Source organism: Anas platyrhynchos, chromosome 21, assembly GCF_047663525.1.
Source record: "Anas platyrhynchos isolate ZD024472 breed Pekin duck chromosome 21, IASCAAS_PekinDuck_T2T, whole genome shotgun sequence".
Lineage (NCBI taxonomy): Eukaryota > Metazoa > Chordata > Aves > Anseriformes > Anatidae > Anas > Anas platyrhynchos.
In genome coordinates this window covers 13,392,917-13,407,471 of record NC_092607.1, presented here as the reverse complement: position 1 = coordinate 13,407,471, position 14,555 = coordinate 13,392,917, and the positions used below count along the sequence as shown (strand labels likewise).

At 43.4% G+C, this 14,555-nt stretch overlaps 1 long non-coding RNA gene across 2 annotated transcripts in view; it reads right to left on the bottom strand.

Annotated features, from left to right (window-relative positions):
* LOC139999189 (uncharacterized) overlaps nt 1-14,555 on the bottom strand; it is a 60,748-nt gene that overhangs the window by 9,783 nt on the left and 36,410 nt on the right. For both annotated transcript variants that reach the window (XR_011804403.1, XR_011804404.1), the window contains exons 2-3: nt 14,251-14,392; nt 7,934-8,123 (exon numbers count right to left, since the gene is read on the bottom strand). This is a non-coding gene — a long non-coding RNA (uncharacterized lncRNA). The remainder of the gene's footprint in view (nt 1-7,933; nt 8,124-14,250; nt 14,393-14,555) is intronic.

The window sequence follows — 14,555 nt, the reverse complement described above, 5'->3', positions numbered from 1 at the left end:
AAAGGTGTTCAGCTTTCATCTCTCTGTCTTCCTTCCTCCACTCCCCTAAATATTAATGGCTGCACTCATACCTCCCGTGTTCGTGGCCTACTTTAATTGTTTACAGACTTTTTTAATAAAAGATTTGACCTTTTGCCTTTGCAGTTACACAAGCTTCTCTCTGTCTTCGTGCTGATGCCCCCTCCATCACAGCTTGTCCTCAGCTTCCCTGCACCCCAGCTGCCTCAGTCTGCTGCAAAGCAAAGGAGCAGACACTAAATCATCGCAGTCAGGAATATTTTGGTGGAGTTTTCCTGTTGGAGGGAAGGAGGGATGGCATGATACCGTGCTCTGGTCAGGCTGTGACCCCAATGGGGGTCACACGTGCAGGCAGCAATGTGTCAGTGTCACTGGTGTTCTCACCCCGCAGCTTGGGAGCCAGGTCCTTTGGTGACTGGTGCTTCTGGCACCGTGGGTTGCTGTTTGAAATCACATTTGCTCCGTTTTTCTCCTTTCTATCTGGGTGAATGCTGAAAGGCTGTGTGGGAAGTGAAGTTCACACAGGAAGCCTGTGGCAGTGTGGGGAACTGAACTCAGATCTCGAGTCCCCACCTGGTCTGTTAACCACAAAGCCAGTTCCCCTCATTAATTGAACACAAAGAGAGCAGTCTTTCTCATGTTATTTACGTGCTGGGAGAGCAGAGGCAGCTCTGTGAGAAAGTGACATGGCAACGGGAAGCTAGCTGGATCGTGATGTGCCAGGTCACACTGGGATGGAGGTTTTGGGAGGGTCGGGGTGTGCTTGTTTAATCCTGAGCATCTCCGCAAGTGCAGCCTAGCCAGAGAGTTGTAAGGAAATGACACGGCATCCAGAGCGTGCTATAAACAGATGTATGTCCATGCCAGGAGGAAAGGGAGGACGTGTATCCCCTTTGATTCTGACTCCCTCCCGGCAGTGGAGGGTCCTTTCATGGAATCCTATTGTCTCAAGACAGATTTCACATGAATCACAGCAGCTGGGAGTAAAGGAAGAGGAAAATCAATCACACTGTTCTGCTTTGGTCGGCTTGCCTTGTTATGTTTCTGCATCAGCCAATTTCTGATCATGAAATTCTCCTTTATCATACTATTGGCTGTGTTTGCTGTGCAAAATTGTGATATTTGAATTAGGGCCTGTGTTTACGAAAAGAGACAAGAATGATTAATATTAATGTCAGCATGAATTAAACCAGTATTTTTAATCCTATGGCAATTAATTAAGCAGGGTAGTGACAAATAAGACCAGAAATTCCCAATTAGGCACAGGCAACTGGAGAAAAGAAAAATCTGACCTCTAAAGAGGTCTGGATCAGACCCTTTAGAAAGAAGAGCTTTTCTGCTCTAAATAGTTATTAATTTAACTGCTATCAGAACAGGAATTTACTACAGTGTCTCTGGCCAGCCTGTCTTCTCCTTCTGAAGAGGCTGGGTTCCCATCCTCTCCAGAAGTGCCTGTGTGTATATTCAATACCATTGTAAAAAGTTGTGAATGAAAAAGCGTTTATTAAGTATAACCTCATTAATGGCTGGGAAGGGCTGTGCTGGTGGTGAGATATAATGTTTATTTTCCTTCTGGCTGCAGCATGCCTAGGGATAACCTCAGTGTGCCGGGATGAACTGGCTGATGCCCCTGTTTCCACAAGGGACCTTTCAACAGGGTGAATTAATTTGTGAGCAGCATCTGCTCATTTCAGACAGGACTTTTATTTATTTCCCTCCCCTTAGTCCCCTTCACCCCACCAGCTCAGCCCTGAGGGCTGGTACCTTTGCGAGGCAGAAGGGCAGGGGAGCTGCTGGAGCTGGTTGGCTGTGGTGAGAAGGGCTGGGGCTGGAATGTGGCTACTGGAAGCCATGGCAGGAGCACGCTGGCAAGCAGCGAGCACGGGGCCCCGTGGCTGCGGTGCAGGGGAAGTCTGCTGGCAGGGCGGCACCACCTGGCAAGGAGCAGGCCCTGGGATTAGTCCTTGAGTACTAACTGTACCCACAAAGTATTCAGGAAAATAAAAGGAAACCATGCTTATGTTTGGGCTTTAATGGCTGGCTTTTTGCATCTCTCTTTCTTATTCTTGGTCATGAAACCAGCCAGTCTGCTTAGCGATTCGGATCTGAGTTCTTTAACCTGAAGGCATTCTGCGTGGTGTAACGTCTCCCAGCCTAAGAGCAAGTCAAGCATCAGCGCATCAGTGATCTTCATTTTCCTGGCTGTTAATTCTGGTTTACCAAAATGAAGAACAGACACTGAACAAGAAAAAGGAATAGGGGAACAACAGCAAAAATGACAAATGGAATGGACACATGGGTTGAAACATCCCATTTCTTGAAAAACTGATTTTGAGGTATCTGTCAAAGCAATCCCTGCATTTCTTATGATTATTATATCACATGGCCTTGGCGTGGTTTTCTGGTATTTCGTGAGGACCACCCAGAAGTGGACCAGGTTTGGTTATTGGATTTACTAAACAGAACAAGAAACACAGAGCTCCTGCCTGCTATTCAAAAATAATATCGCAAGGGAAGCAAACCACAGGGAGACCACAGGGAGGTGAAGCCCATTTTCCACTTGCTGAGGGAACTGCCCTCGCTTGCTGCAGAATGCAGTCTCCATATGCTGGGAATGATTCCCAAAAGCACTCCATCCTTGCCGACTCTGCTTCCTTTCAGAAGCTGCATCCACTGGGATGTAGGGTAAGGAAGTGGCTCTGAACAGGATACTCTGGGGTGTTTTCTCTGTGCAGTGAGGTGGAGAGAACAGCCTGTAAGAGAAAACACCAAATGGTGTTGGACTAGAACAGAGAAAGCCTGTTTCTCCCTTTCAGTGTGTCTCAGATTTTGGATCCTGGACCACCCGATGGCTCGAGAGAGCTTTCTGGGGCTTTGCACACCACAGAAAGTGCTGCTTCTGTGCCATGAGTAGCTCTGTGCTCACTCCCCTGTTGGTCCACTGCTCCCTCCTGCCTCTCCCATCAGGATGAGGAAGAGAAAGGTGGAGACAGAGGAGAGAACTTCTCCCTCCCTAAGAAGCCATTGAAATGCATGCAGAAACTAGGGCAAGAAACGGGTAAGAAATCTGCAGTTACTGGAAATTTAGGAAAGGCAGGCTTCTTTTTGTGATCTGCGGGGAGATACAATATGATAAAGGTAGACAGCTATGAAGTAAATATGGCAGAAACAGAGATAATTCTCCACACCTAGGCCCTGAGGGTGTTTGGGTCTGAAGACACAATCACATAGACTGTGTAGTGCGTGCAAAGGGCAAAGTTTTGCCTAGCAGAGAATATAGTTGACTTTTGTGGGTCTTTTCCACAAGAGTAGTAGACACCAGCTGAATAAAACGGTGCATGTGCTAATGGAGGTATAATACTGCTACACCCCTGCTGTGTGCTGTGGTTCAGTGGCAGAAACAGAAGATGTAACCAACAGGCCAGAATCTTTCAGGTCTTCACCACTGCACGCAATGATCTCAAAGACTCTTGGAAAAAGACACATGACGTTTTGCAATATCAGAATGGGAAGAAAGAAGGCACTGGAGACCTTCAGCTCTCCATACATTGACTAAGTGACTGTTCTTTTCAGTTTATCAGTGCCTAAGGGGTTAATGAGAAAAGTTCCCTCTGGGGACCTTTCACTTCCCTAACGTGTTTGTTGATTTCTTGTCCTCCTAGGCACAATTTTTGTTTGGGAATGAAATGTGCTTACTCACTCCTATGCATTTATTACATAGACATCGTGTTTGGGTACATCATCCATCAGTGGGAATGTCACGTTGTGTAAAAGCTCCGTATCCAGAGTGACAACTGAGTTAGTGCTTGTGTTGGGGAGCAGCCCTCTTGCCAAGTTTCTGCAGCTGGACATTTTTAAACAAAACTCATTTACAAATAGATCCGTGAGCAAAAGAATCTGCAGTCGCATGCTGCTCTTGTAGATGCTGCCAGCTCCTGTGGGCCACCGGCTGCCCCACGGGGCACTCCTGGACAAGCCAGTGGATCTTGGCCAGTGGAAGTCCACAGAAGGGATTGTGATCAGCAGCTCTTCTCAGCTGATCGGGTTTTGACTTCTCCTGCAGAATGACTCATTGGCCTCAGTTCTGCTAAATAGATTCAAAAGGTGCCGTTGCTAATTCTGCTGCTGAGCACTGGGCTGAGGATTAAATGGCACAAGAACACGTAACTGCCATTTCTCTTGGACGGAGCTCAGGTTGGAGGAGTGATCTTTGGTATATGGCAGTGATGGCATGCTTACTAAGGCATATTCATTTCTCAGCATGTTATTTGCAACTTCTGCCTTTAGTCTATTGTACGGACGTCTATTTTTTTAATGATGGTTTGGAGTTTTCATGGCAACAGCTGTGGAAGTCAATGGCAGTCATACAAGTCAAACTTCAAGCAACACTTCGCAAAGTAGGCAGCAATCTATCTCAGTGCACCACATCATTAATTAGAGGAGACAGACTAGGCAGTTTGGAAAATGTGATCTCTACTGTTCAATTTCTAAAAGGATTCTGAAACGAACATTGGAATTCTGTGTATTTTCTAGCCATGGAAGAAAATACAGCTAGAAAAATTAGGTCATATATTGATTAATCTCAGAATTGAAATAAATTATATTAGCTACCAGCTGACTCTGTGACATTTTTTTTTTCTATCTGTAGGCTTATTAACTTAATTTGGTAATAATGGAAGAAGCAGAGATGGGGTTAATACCACAGGAATATTGAAAATCCAAAAATAGTTTCCCAGTAGCTTTATGCTTTAAAAAAAAAAAAAAAAAAAAAAGTGAATTTGATGTTCATCCACCTAATTTTTAAGACGTGCACTGTTTGTGATAGCAATCATTTATTTAACTCATGTATTGAGACATTAACATCTCAGTGTGTCACCAGGCAGTGTTAGCAATGACTGTAGGTACGGTCAGACTGGTGACAATATTTTGGGACTACACTTTTAAAAGCTAGGCTGGTATTTATTTGAAATTTTTGCTTTTATAAGTAAGAGCGAATCCTATTTTCATGAATTTAGAAGCTTAGTTTTCTCCAATTCCACATTTTATCTTTTTTATTTTTTCTATTACTTTTTCCTCATAAAATTTTGTAACTACTTAAATTCTTTTTTTTTTTTTTTTTTTTTTTTTTTTTGGGGGGGTGTATATCTAAAGCTAAGAAAATGTTACTTCTGTTTCAACTGAAACTATAATTAATACAAAAATCCAACCTCTGTCTGAAAAATTCTAATTTATTTTTAGTAATTTTAAAAAATGCTTTCCTAAAGTTGTATTTGATCCAACTTCCATTTTTGCTTTGGAAAAATTTTAAGTGAAAAGTTTCCAACCAACCTGATTTGTATTTAAAGAAGCGGTGATCATTGCAGTAGGGTATAATCATCTTTAGTTCCAAGATCTTTGATCACAGCGTGTTCACATCTAAATCTGAGTTGGGATCTAGATCTCTTTTATGCCTTAGGCTATAATTTGTGGTGTTTCTCTGACAAAAGAATTTCTTTCATAAGGCCTACACACACAAGAACAGCACGATGTTTTTTTTCACTATGTGGGAGCATTCAGCCTTATAAAAACTGTGTTGTGATTCCCTTTGGTGAGAAGGGAGAAGAGGCCAAATATTGCTGTCCTGGGATTTTGGTGTCAAAAACAGCACCAGGTGAGCGTCACATAGGCAAGGTTAAAGAACCTTGTGTGCCATGGCAGTCTCTCTCTTTTTTCTTTTTGTTGCAGAAAAAATAGTACAGAAGTGAAATTGAGTATTTAAAGAGAGGAGTGGGCTAAGATCAGTGCCAGAGGGTTGCCAGAGTTCATAGACAGCTGGGATAGATGTCTGTGTGTATGTGTTTATCTGCACATCTCATTTGAATTTGCAAAACAACTGAGGCTGTATATGGTGTAACTGGAAACTATACAGAAATAATTTCAGAAATTGTCCAGTTGTTCCGCCACTGTTTGCACAAGAAATTGCTGCATGTGTGGGAGTATTCTCTCCTGTTTAGCTTTAACTCGAGTCCCTAAAATAGACAGCTCATCTTGCCAGACTCCTCCCGAGGGTGAGTCAGAGGGACAGAGCCGTCCCTGACTGCTGGATCCATAGTGTCTGTGTGAGGCTCTCCACCACTTCTGGATAGCCCTTCAGGAGTGGAAATGAACCTTTTCACACATCTGCCATCTTCTCAGGACATTACCGATGTGCTTAGTTTGACTGACAAGCTCATAACATGTCCAGTGAAAGTGGCTTGTTCGAAAGCAATCAGGGCTGGGATTCTAGGCCTCAGCTAGGCCCCAAATTTTTCTGTACTTACACACTGCCACATCTCAACTAACAAACTGTAATGGGAAAAACCTTTATTTACTGAGTCCCCAAGCTGTATTTAGTAATTCCATATTAAAGCTTACTTTTCTGAGTAAATAACTGAAGCATGGCTAATATGTCATCCCATCATCACCATTATCATGATGATGGGTGATGAAAGCAACCGTGTTCCTGAACTGTTGTTTTAAAGAAGAAAGGAAGCAAGCTTCAGGTGTTTGCTGTATTTTCATATATCTTTATACACAATGACTGGCTTCAAAGCTTACCATCCTCTACCAGGCAGAATGTTTTCATTTCTTCTGCATACTTTACTTAAATCGTTGTCTGTTTATACAAAGATGTCAGATGACAGAAGCAACGAGAGGTAAATGGGAATAAGCTGGATGCTATCCATTTTGACTGAGAAGACACAATAAATCTAATTCTAGCAGGAAGAAAATTGTACTGTAAGGGAAATGGTATTATCCTGCCTCTTCCAATATATTTTCACCTGACGGATCAGGGAAGAAAATATCAGTATTAGCACACAACATATTTCCCCTTCAAGTGAGAGACTTTATATCAGAAACACATGCTAAAAATGTCATTTGCATTCCTGCTCATTTCTCAGGTCCAGCACTGGGCATTTGCCCCTTATCTAATCTTGATTGCTGTATTAAACTAATGCATGCTATTCTACTTTATCCTTTGCATAATTTCAGACACAGTTTCTATTTTCTTTGCACTTCACCAAGGTAGCACATAACTGCTTGGAAAATGTTAACATCTGTGAAGGAAAAAAAAAAAAAAAAAGGAAAAAGGGAAAGAAATTAATCAAAGCCCTGAGATTTATGGGCTAAATCCTTGGACTTTGGTCCAGGTAGTAGTTTTCTTTCTCTGCTGAGGCAGCAGAAAGCAACCAAGACAGAGCAATTGGGGATTGTCCTGCACAGGAGCTGTGGGGCAGAGCAGAGCTGCCCTGGCTGGCTTTCTGCTGCCTGTTCCCCATCCCTGTTGTCACACATGGGCACCAGCACGTCCTGTGCAGCCAGCCCCAGTGCTGGGCCAGCAGCTGGCTGCAGCTGGGCTATGCTTCAGCAGCCCCAGGGCTGCCCTAAATCATGCTGGAAACTCTTCCAGCCCAACTTTTGTTCAGATTCAGGGAAATGGAAGCCAAGCCTGCAGCACGGTTGTACCATTGCTGCAGTGCCAGCAGTGAGCTGTGAGCCTTGCCTGCAATAGTGTCACCTGCCTTGACACATCTAAAAATATAATTAAACACTCGAATCATTGGTGCCTGAAAGAAAAGTGGTCCTGACATGCAGTGGGTACTTCCTCTTCAGTGTTGCCCTGAGGCTTGCGGTGCTCCCTGGGACAGCAGCACGCTGGGAACCTCTCCTTTGCTCATGGGCAGCTGGGAGGATTTACCTCTGGGATAAACAATTAGTACAGAAAGGATAAAACTTCCTAAAGAGCAAGGCCTCAGGAAGAGCCACAACTTGAACAAATCTAAACTTGTGGTTGAGGTGTGTGAGGAGGAGGGGACGGGGCTGTTTTCATCTAAATGTTTTTCTAAATTTCAACGATCAAGTTTTCAAAAGCTACCCCTCATTTTTCTTTTCTTACCTTTTCAGGCATTAATGCAGCTGCAGGCAGAGCAGGAACAGCGTGTATGCAGATGTCTGGGCTATTTCTGGGGAGGTAAACAGGAGGCTCTGATAAGGCTGATTGGAAACCCTGAAGGCGTGGACTTGATTTCCTCTGTGTGTGTGATAGAAGTGTCCCACGGCAGAAGTGTGGCAAAGCTTCTGTAGACCTGGTGGCACAGAGACAAGTGAGAACCTCTGAGATCTTTGAGAACTAAAACCAGAGTAGTCTGCTGATGATATCCATGGTTTAGTCATCAAATCCTTGGGCCTTTGAAGGCAGTATTGGCAGGGTGAATAGGTCTGCCGCATACAGAAATGTACTTGTGCGGTGATGTATTGCTGGAAGACACTTCACAGTTACTCTGCCGTTGACTTATTCTTGTATCGTTATGATTATTATTGTTGTTATTGTTACACCTTTTTAGGGAATAGCAAAAAATTAAGATCTGAAGTGGAAAAGTCAAAGTTCCTGGGAATGTTTTACTATTCACAGAAGATTACCTGCGTGTTTGTGGTTTCACAAGAACCACTGGTACTTTAACAGTCATACTGTTATAGTCTGCTAGAAACATACATTCAGACTGGATACCCATTACTGGAAATGATAGCGGGTGTCTGGAATGGAAATTGTATGTTCTTTTGGAAGTTTCAGTTGTCACTATATGTTACTTACAGCATTAATATCGCAAATTGGAGTACAATGTAGAAACATAAGGGGATTTACTACTACAGAACTGGATGTGTTATGTGATGTAGTGCTGTGATATTAGACAACGTGACATTTTATGAATAAAACAAAAGATCTTACAGCACTCCTTATAAAGGGAAAAAGGGTTTGAAGCTGGTCACATTCACAGGGTGACTCTCTGAGGACTATTTCAAATGCTAGAAATTTAATGATGGCTTTTTAAAATCTAATTTTATGATGACTACAATTACTAAAATCCACAGGGTTAAGACAGGAATTAATCATATCAGATCCATGCATATATAAGGATATACAAAAGCATGCATGTTAACATTTTAAAATTAAAATGAAACACTATCTAAAGGCACACAAAACCTCATTAATGTAACTTGAAAGATAAAATATGCCACAAACTAAATAAAGATACTTCTCCTCCTTAGATTGTGTATATTCTAACAGTCCAAACATACGCACAGCACAGCATGGAGAGGAGAGGAAGCAGTAATAGCTACCCTTGCTTTTTCATTATGGCTATTTGACTTGTAGTATGACTGAGCAACCTGGGGGGTGGTGGGCTCTCAGGCAGAAGTGAGGCATGGCCAGCAGTGCCCTTCTCCTTCAGCATGTCCCAGCTGAGCCTTTTGTCTGCATGGTGTTTGAGAATTGTGATGTGCTGCCCCTTATGCCAACTGCTCCTTTCCTTTGTGCTGCTGAATGACAGGACCTGGAGTCCACGATCTGCCCTATAGATCTGGATAGAGATGGTCTCTGTGGCTACCACAACATTTAGCTGGTCATCCTTGGCTAGTCCTGAAGCCTGGGATGTCTTCTAATTCCCAGAACCCTGTGATCATTATTGCTCTTGCATGCAGTTTAGGTTCAGCCTGGAATGCGCAGAAATCCCATCTGCCCTGGTATGCCGTTGATGTTGTGGCCCTCTAGAAAAGATTTCAGGCAGTCCTGCCTGACCAACGCTGACTGCTGGCATCATCCCACAGGCAGGCAGGGCAGGGGGAAGCACAGAGCATGGACAGATGTGGAGCTCTGGGCCTCATGCATGCGGTGGGACTGCTGAAAAGTGCAGAGAGCACACGAAGTTCTCCCCTTCGAGAAGAGCCAGATGGCTCAACCCAGAGCTGATTCAGGTTGCTACAGCGGCAAAGAAGTGTAGGTGAACTGCAGAGCTGGCTTTGAGCCCAGCCTGGGGTTTATTTCTGCACAGATGCAACCACTGTCCTTATTTGCCACTTCCCATGCAGTACCGTGTAGAGCAATGCATTATTCTTCCCATTATTTTATTACTAGAGAATCATGCGGGAATATTCTCATGGCTGAACTCAGACTCAAGAGTATTTTGGCCTCTCAAACTTTCACTAGTGTTGACATGGAATAATTTCCCCTTTATTAATCTCTGGATTTTGTGATTCTGCAGTTGCATATGGAAAATATTAAATGCGGTAACCTGTCTGGCTTTCTATTATTTATTTTTTGTTTAGAAAACTTTATATCCACGTTTCTCTGAAGCCACCTGTTCAGCCCAGGACTCTGTATTTGCACATTACCATCTGTATGTGCTGCCAGGTGGCACATAAGACAAAGCATACATCTCTCTGCACAACTAGTAGTTAATTGCTGATTGCTGTTACTCTTATTAGCAGACCCTGCTTGGAAATTACTTTCATCATAAGCATTTTCATAAATACAACCAATTTTCAGCATTATTATTGTCTCAACCCAAACAGCACTATGATGCTATTCAGTTAATAACTTTCCATTTTGAACATTTCTCTACTAATTAGATGCAAATTTACTTTGCTGAAAATATTTGGCATTACCACAGACAGCAAGTCTGATGCAGGCTCTAGCCTTCATACGTGCAGTCCTCCAGCCAAATCATGGGGCTATGCTGAGAAGGCTTTTTCCTAGGACACATGTACCAGAGCATCTAATTACACATATACACCTGCTTGTGCTTAGTTAGAAGCTGACATAGGTTCATTTGTAAAGACAAACTGCACTGTGTATTAGCACCTCTGCTTTTATTACTAGCTCGTAATGCACAGCCCTTCAGTACACTGCACTGAATTGCTTTAATTACCTTCGTTGGGACCTGACCCTGCAAATATATTTCTCATGCTTTTATTTTTTGCCTGTGTCGCCCCATGGGAACTAGTGTTATCCTTCCCAGTGGTTTATGTGACTAGTACTGGCACTAGTGACATGATTAATATGATCAGTGGCACCTGTCTGCAAAAAAATTCCTCCGCTCTCCTCCATGATTACTGAGTTGTGGGGATGGGATGTGTTCAGAGGTGCTGGGGCAGCCACACCAAAGTGAAGAAGCCCTCAGGCTCTGGCATTAGGAAAATCTGTGTGGCATCAGTTCCGTTCCACTTTGGAGGTTTACTACACACTAAAATATAATTAATGGGACATCTACTAATTTTTGATCTTGAGGTTCATTTCAGCCATGTTCAGCATTTAAAAAAATGAGACGATGGATGCTTGATGTTGCAGAATGGTGCCAAAAATGTAAGTTTGGAGCATTCCTCCTCCTGATTTGTTTTGACAGCTATTTCATTTTCTGAAGCTGCAGTTAGAGCAATAAAAACAAAATTCACCACAGAAAAACAAACACCAGCTCCCTTTCCAGCAAAACTGATATATTTTTCAAATGCTGGAAAATTGTACGGCCAGAGCCTGCTGAATTTCCACAGGAGGTAAAGCTCATTAGCAACCACGTGAAAGACAGCAAGCAGATTATTGTGAGAAAGATGTTTGTACAGTTCCTTCAGCAGCACTTTATTTAAAGTTTCTGGTTTCTGGCACTTAGACAGCGTGTGTGACCTTGGTTAGTGAGTGGTTGCTGCTGCAGAGCAGGCACCCTGAGAACCACTGCGGCCAGCCAGAGAGCTGCCAGGAAGGCATCGGTGAGGAGGAGGAAAAAATGTCATTTCTCTTCTTATTCCGCCAACAGGACATCCATTTAAGGAGGCACACGGAAGAGGAAAAATCCCTGGAGTGGGAAAAGGAGGGATGGCAGGGAGCGTGTGTGGGGCTGTGTGCCCTACGGGGGGTATCTCTCATTTGCCCCCCCGTCAAAGATTTGTGCTAAGCTGGTTGCCTAAGGACGTGGTCACTGTGTGCCAGAGGAACACAGAGGCGCTTTCTGTTATGACTTCCTGTTCTTTGTTTAGGAAAATACATTAACTGGAGGAAGAGAGTTCTCACTACAACCCTGATTACTATTTCCTTTAATTCCATCAAATTGACTTCTTCCTAGCCCAGTCTCCCCAGCCAGACGCTCTCCCCAGCCTGGGGAGTGTTTGAACTCCCTTCATCTTTTCTGCAGTTAATGTTTTGCAGATTTCAGCAAGACTCCTAGACTGTGTGTATAAAAGTACAGTTTAAGCAGTGACAAATAGAAAGCACATGCTTATTAAAGCTACATTACACAACTCAGTACTGCTTTAATGTCATCTGCTCCTAAAACAACAAACCTGTGGGGACTTGTGTCTGTGTGTGTGTCTTGGAAAAGGGAGGCAGGTCTGAGGTTATGATGACTCAGGAGAACAAGCTGGTAGAGAGATTTGGGTCCGTGCAGAAAATGCCAAGACCACTGGTAGCTTGGGGACTTGATGGCCACCCTATTAATGGACACATATAGAGATTATCCATGGTGGGCTCTAGGTCGGACAGCCTCTGGCTTGCCTGAACACATGACAATGCCTTCACCATGAAAAATGAGGCAGAAATATAGGATGCTGGGCTGAGAGCTGGTGCTTGCCTGATTTCCTTGTTAATGCTGTAACAAAACCTACATGCTTGAGCTCCGGGTTAGCCTGGGTTCAGATACACGAGCCTAGGTTTCGCAGGTCAGGTTCACCTTTAATTCATCTTTCCTTTGACAGTGAGCAGGGACCCAGTGGTGGTGGATGTTGGCCAGATTCTCTGCCAGCACAGTGCAGGGTGAGCAGGGATGACCCCCACGGTGCACATCCTCCTTGGTTTTCACCCCTGGGGTCAGGGGAGCTGCTGGTGGGGCAGACAGCCCTGCAGAGCACCCACACACCTTCCTCCTCTTTCCTGCTCCTTCCCCCAGGCTCCCTCGGTCTGTGCCTAGAAGTCCTTGAATATTTTCAGCTCTCTAACTTTGTTTTACTTAGAGTCTGAGGCAGGTTTCACCAGGCAAACTTCTAATCTCTTTGATTTGAGCACAGAGCTGGTATGCAGCACTGGTAGCACTGACTGAGACAAATGCTCCCCATGTGAACTCAGAGACTGTGTCTTAGTTAATTTTGTCATTTTCAATTAAACTTCACCTGTGCTTCTGTTACCACTTTGAGTCCTGCTTAGTGCTAATTGTTAATATGCATGCAAATCGAAGTGCTTTTCTGATTTCAGCTACATATTTCAAGCATTCTTTCAAAGATAAATATAATGTTTGTTTTTAGCTTCTTGTTTTCTTCTGTAACTTTTGTTGCTACAGAATTGTTGACGGTTCAGTTCACTTAACATCATATCACTATTTTCATATATCTGGAATGGGAAGGGAGGAGGACAGAAAAACAGCCTGTGAAGGCACTGAACAGTGCTACATGTAAAACTAATAGAAGAAAAGTGAAATAACATGGGGTATTATCACAATTTTTTTCAAAAATGCTTTCTGAAGTTATCTGTATATTTTAAGTTTCCCACAGTGATACACTTCAAGTTTTTAAAACAACACAAACATTTGCTTTGGCAAACAGCCTAGTGTAAAGAATAAAAATTATCAACACAACTAAATGGCCTAAAAAGACAAGGTATTCTCCCCAAGGAGGAACAGAGAATGTAAAAGTAATCTGTGCAGGCACAATCCTATTCACGTGCAGCCAGCAAAAACAAATGGCTTGAGTGAGCTATCTCTTTTAAATGGAGAGATTACTTTCTCTACCTGTCCATCATCTCTCTAGGATGCTCACCTACCACCTGACTGGACTACTATAAGCACAATTAATATTTGTTTTATATCCTGTAGGTGCTTTTCCAGTAATGACATGACATTTATTTATTGCTCTTCTTCACGAACTAATAAAAAAGCCAGAGAGGCTATGGAGTCTCATGAACCACTGGCAGAAGGTTGTGAGCAGGTTACCTGAACTGTATAATGCCCCAAAGGTCTTTTTTTTTTTCATGGTCTGAGGCTTAGTGCATTAGCACAGATCATTGAAATCTCTCTCTCTTTTTTTTTTTTTCTCTCTTTTTTTTTTTTTCCTTCTCCATTATTTGTTCTTCAGCCTTTCTGTGAAAAGCAGCAATAAAGCTCAAACCTCTGCCACACTGAATTCTTTGGCAGCTTCTTAAAGCTGCCCGGAAACTGTTGTGAAAGCTTCTATAATCAGATAATGACTGATATACAGTGGGTGTCGATGGAAGTGTTCGAAAATAAAATGCAGGGTTGCTATAAAATGGGTTTACTAGATAGTAAATAACATTTCAAATATGCAAGAGAATCACATTCCAGCCCTGCTTTCTCTCTGTGGCCTTCATTCCCTCCAGGATCTGCTCTACTTGTGGGAAACCCAGCGCTAACTCAAACAGCTATGACTGTGGGGAATACTCACACCGCTTCATATGAGGTGTAATTTAGGTTCCTCTCCTCTCCAGCCAGTCTCCCTGCCTGGCTGTAACACCACTGGGGACAGACCCCTCTGTGCCGTGCTGCCTTCCCCTGCTGGCTGTTGTCCTCTTCTCTGTACTTGCAGCCTAAAAGAGAGGGTGAAAGGAGTGAATTCACAGCTGGTGCCCCCATTTGGTGCCGATAATGAGCTGCGGTGCCCCGTCAGTGCCCCCCCCGCCGGCTGTCTCTTGTCCAACATCTCAGCCCGGGCTCTCTGGGGTCTGGATGTGTGCTCTGTGTTTGTACCAG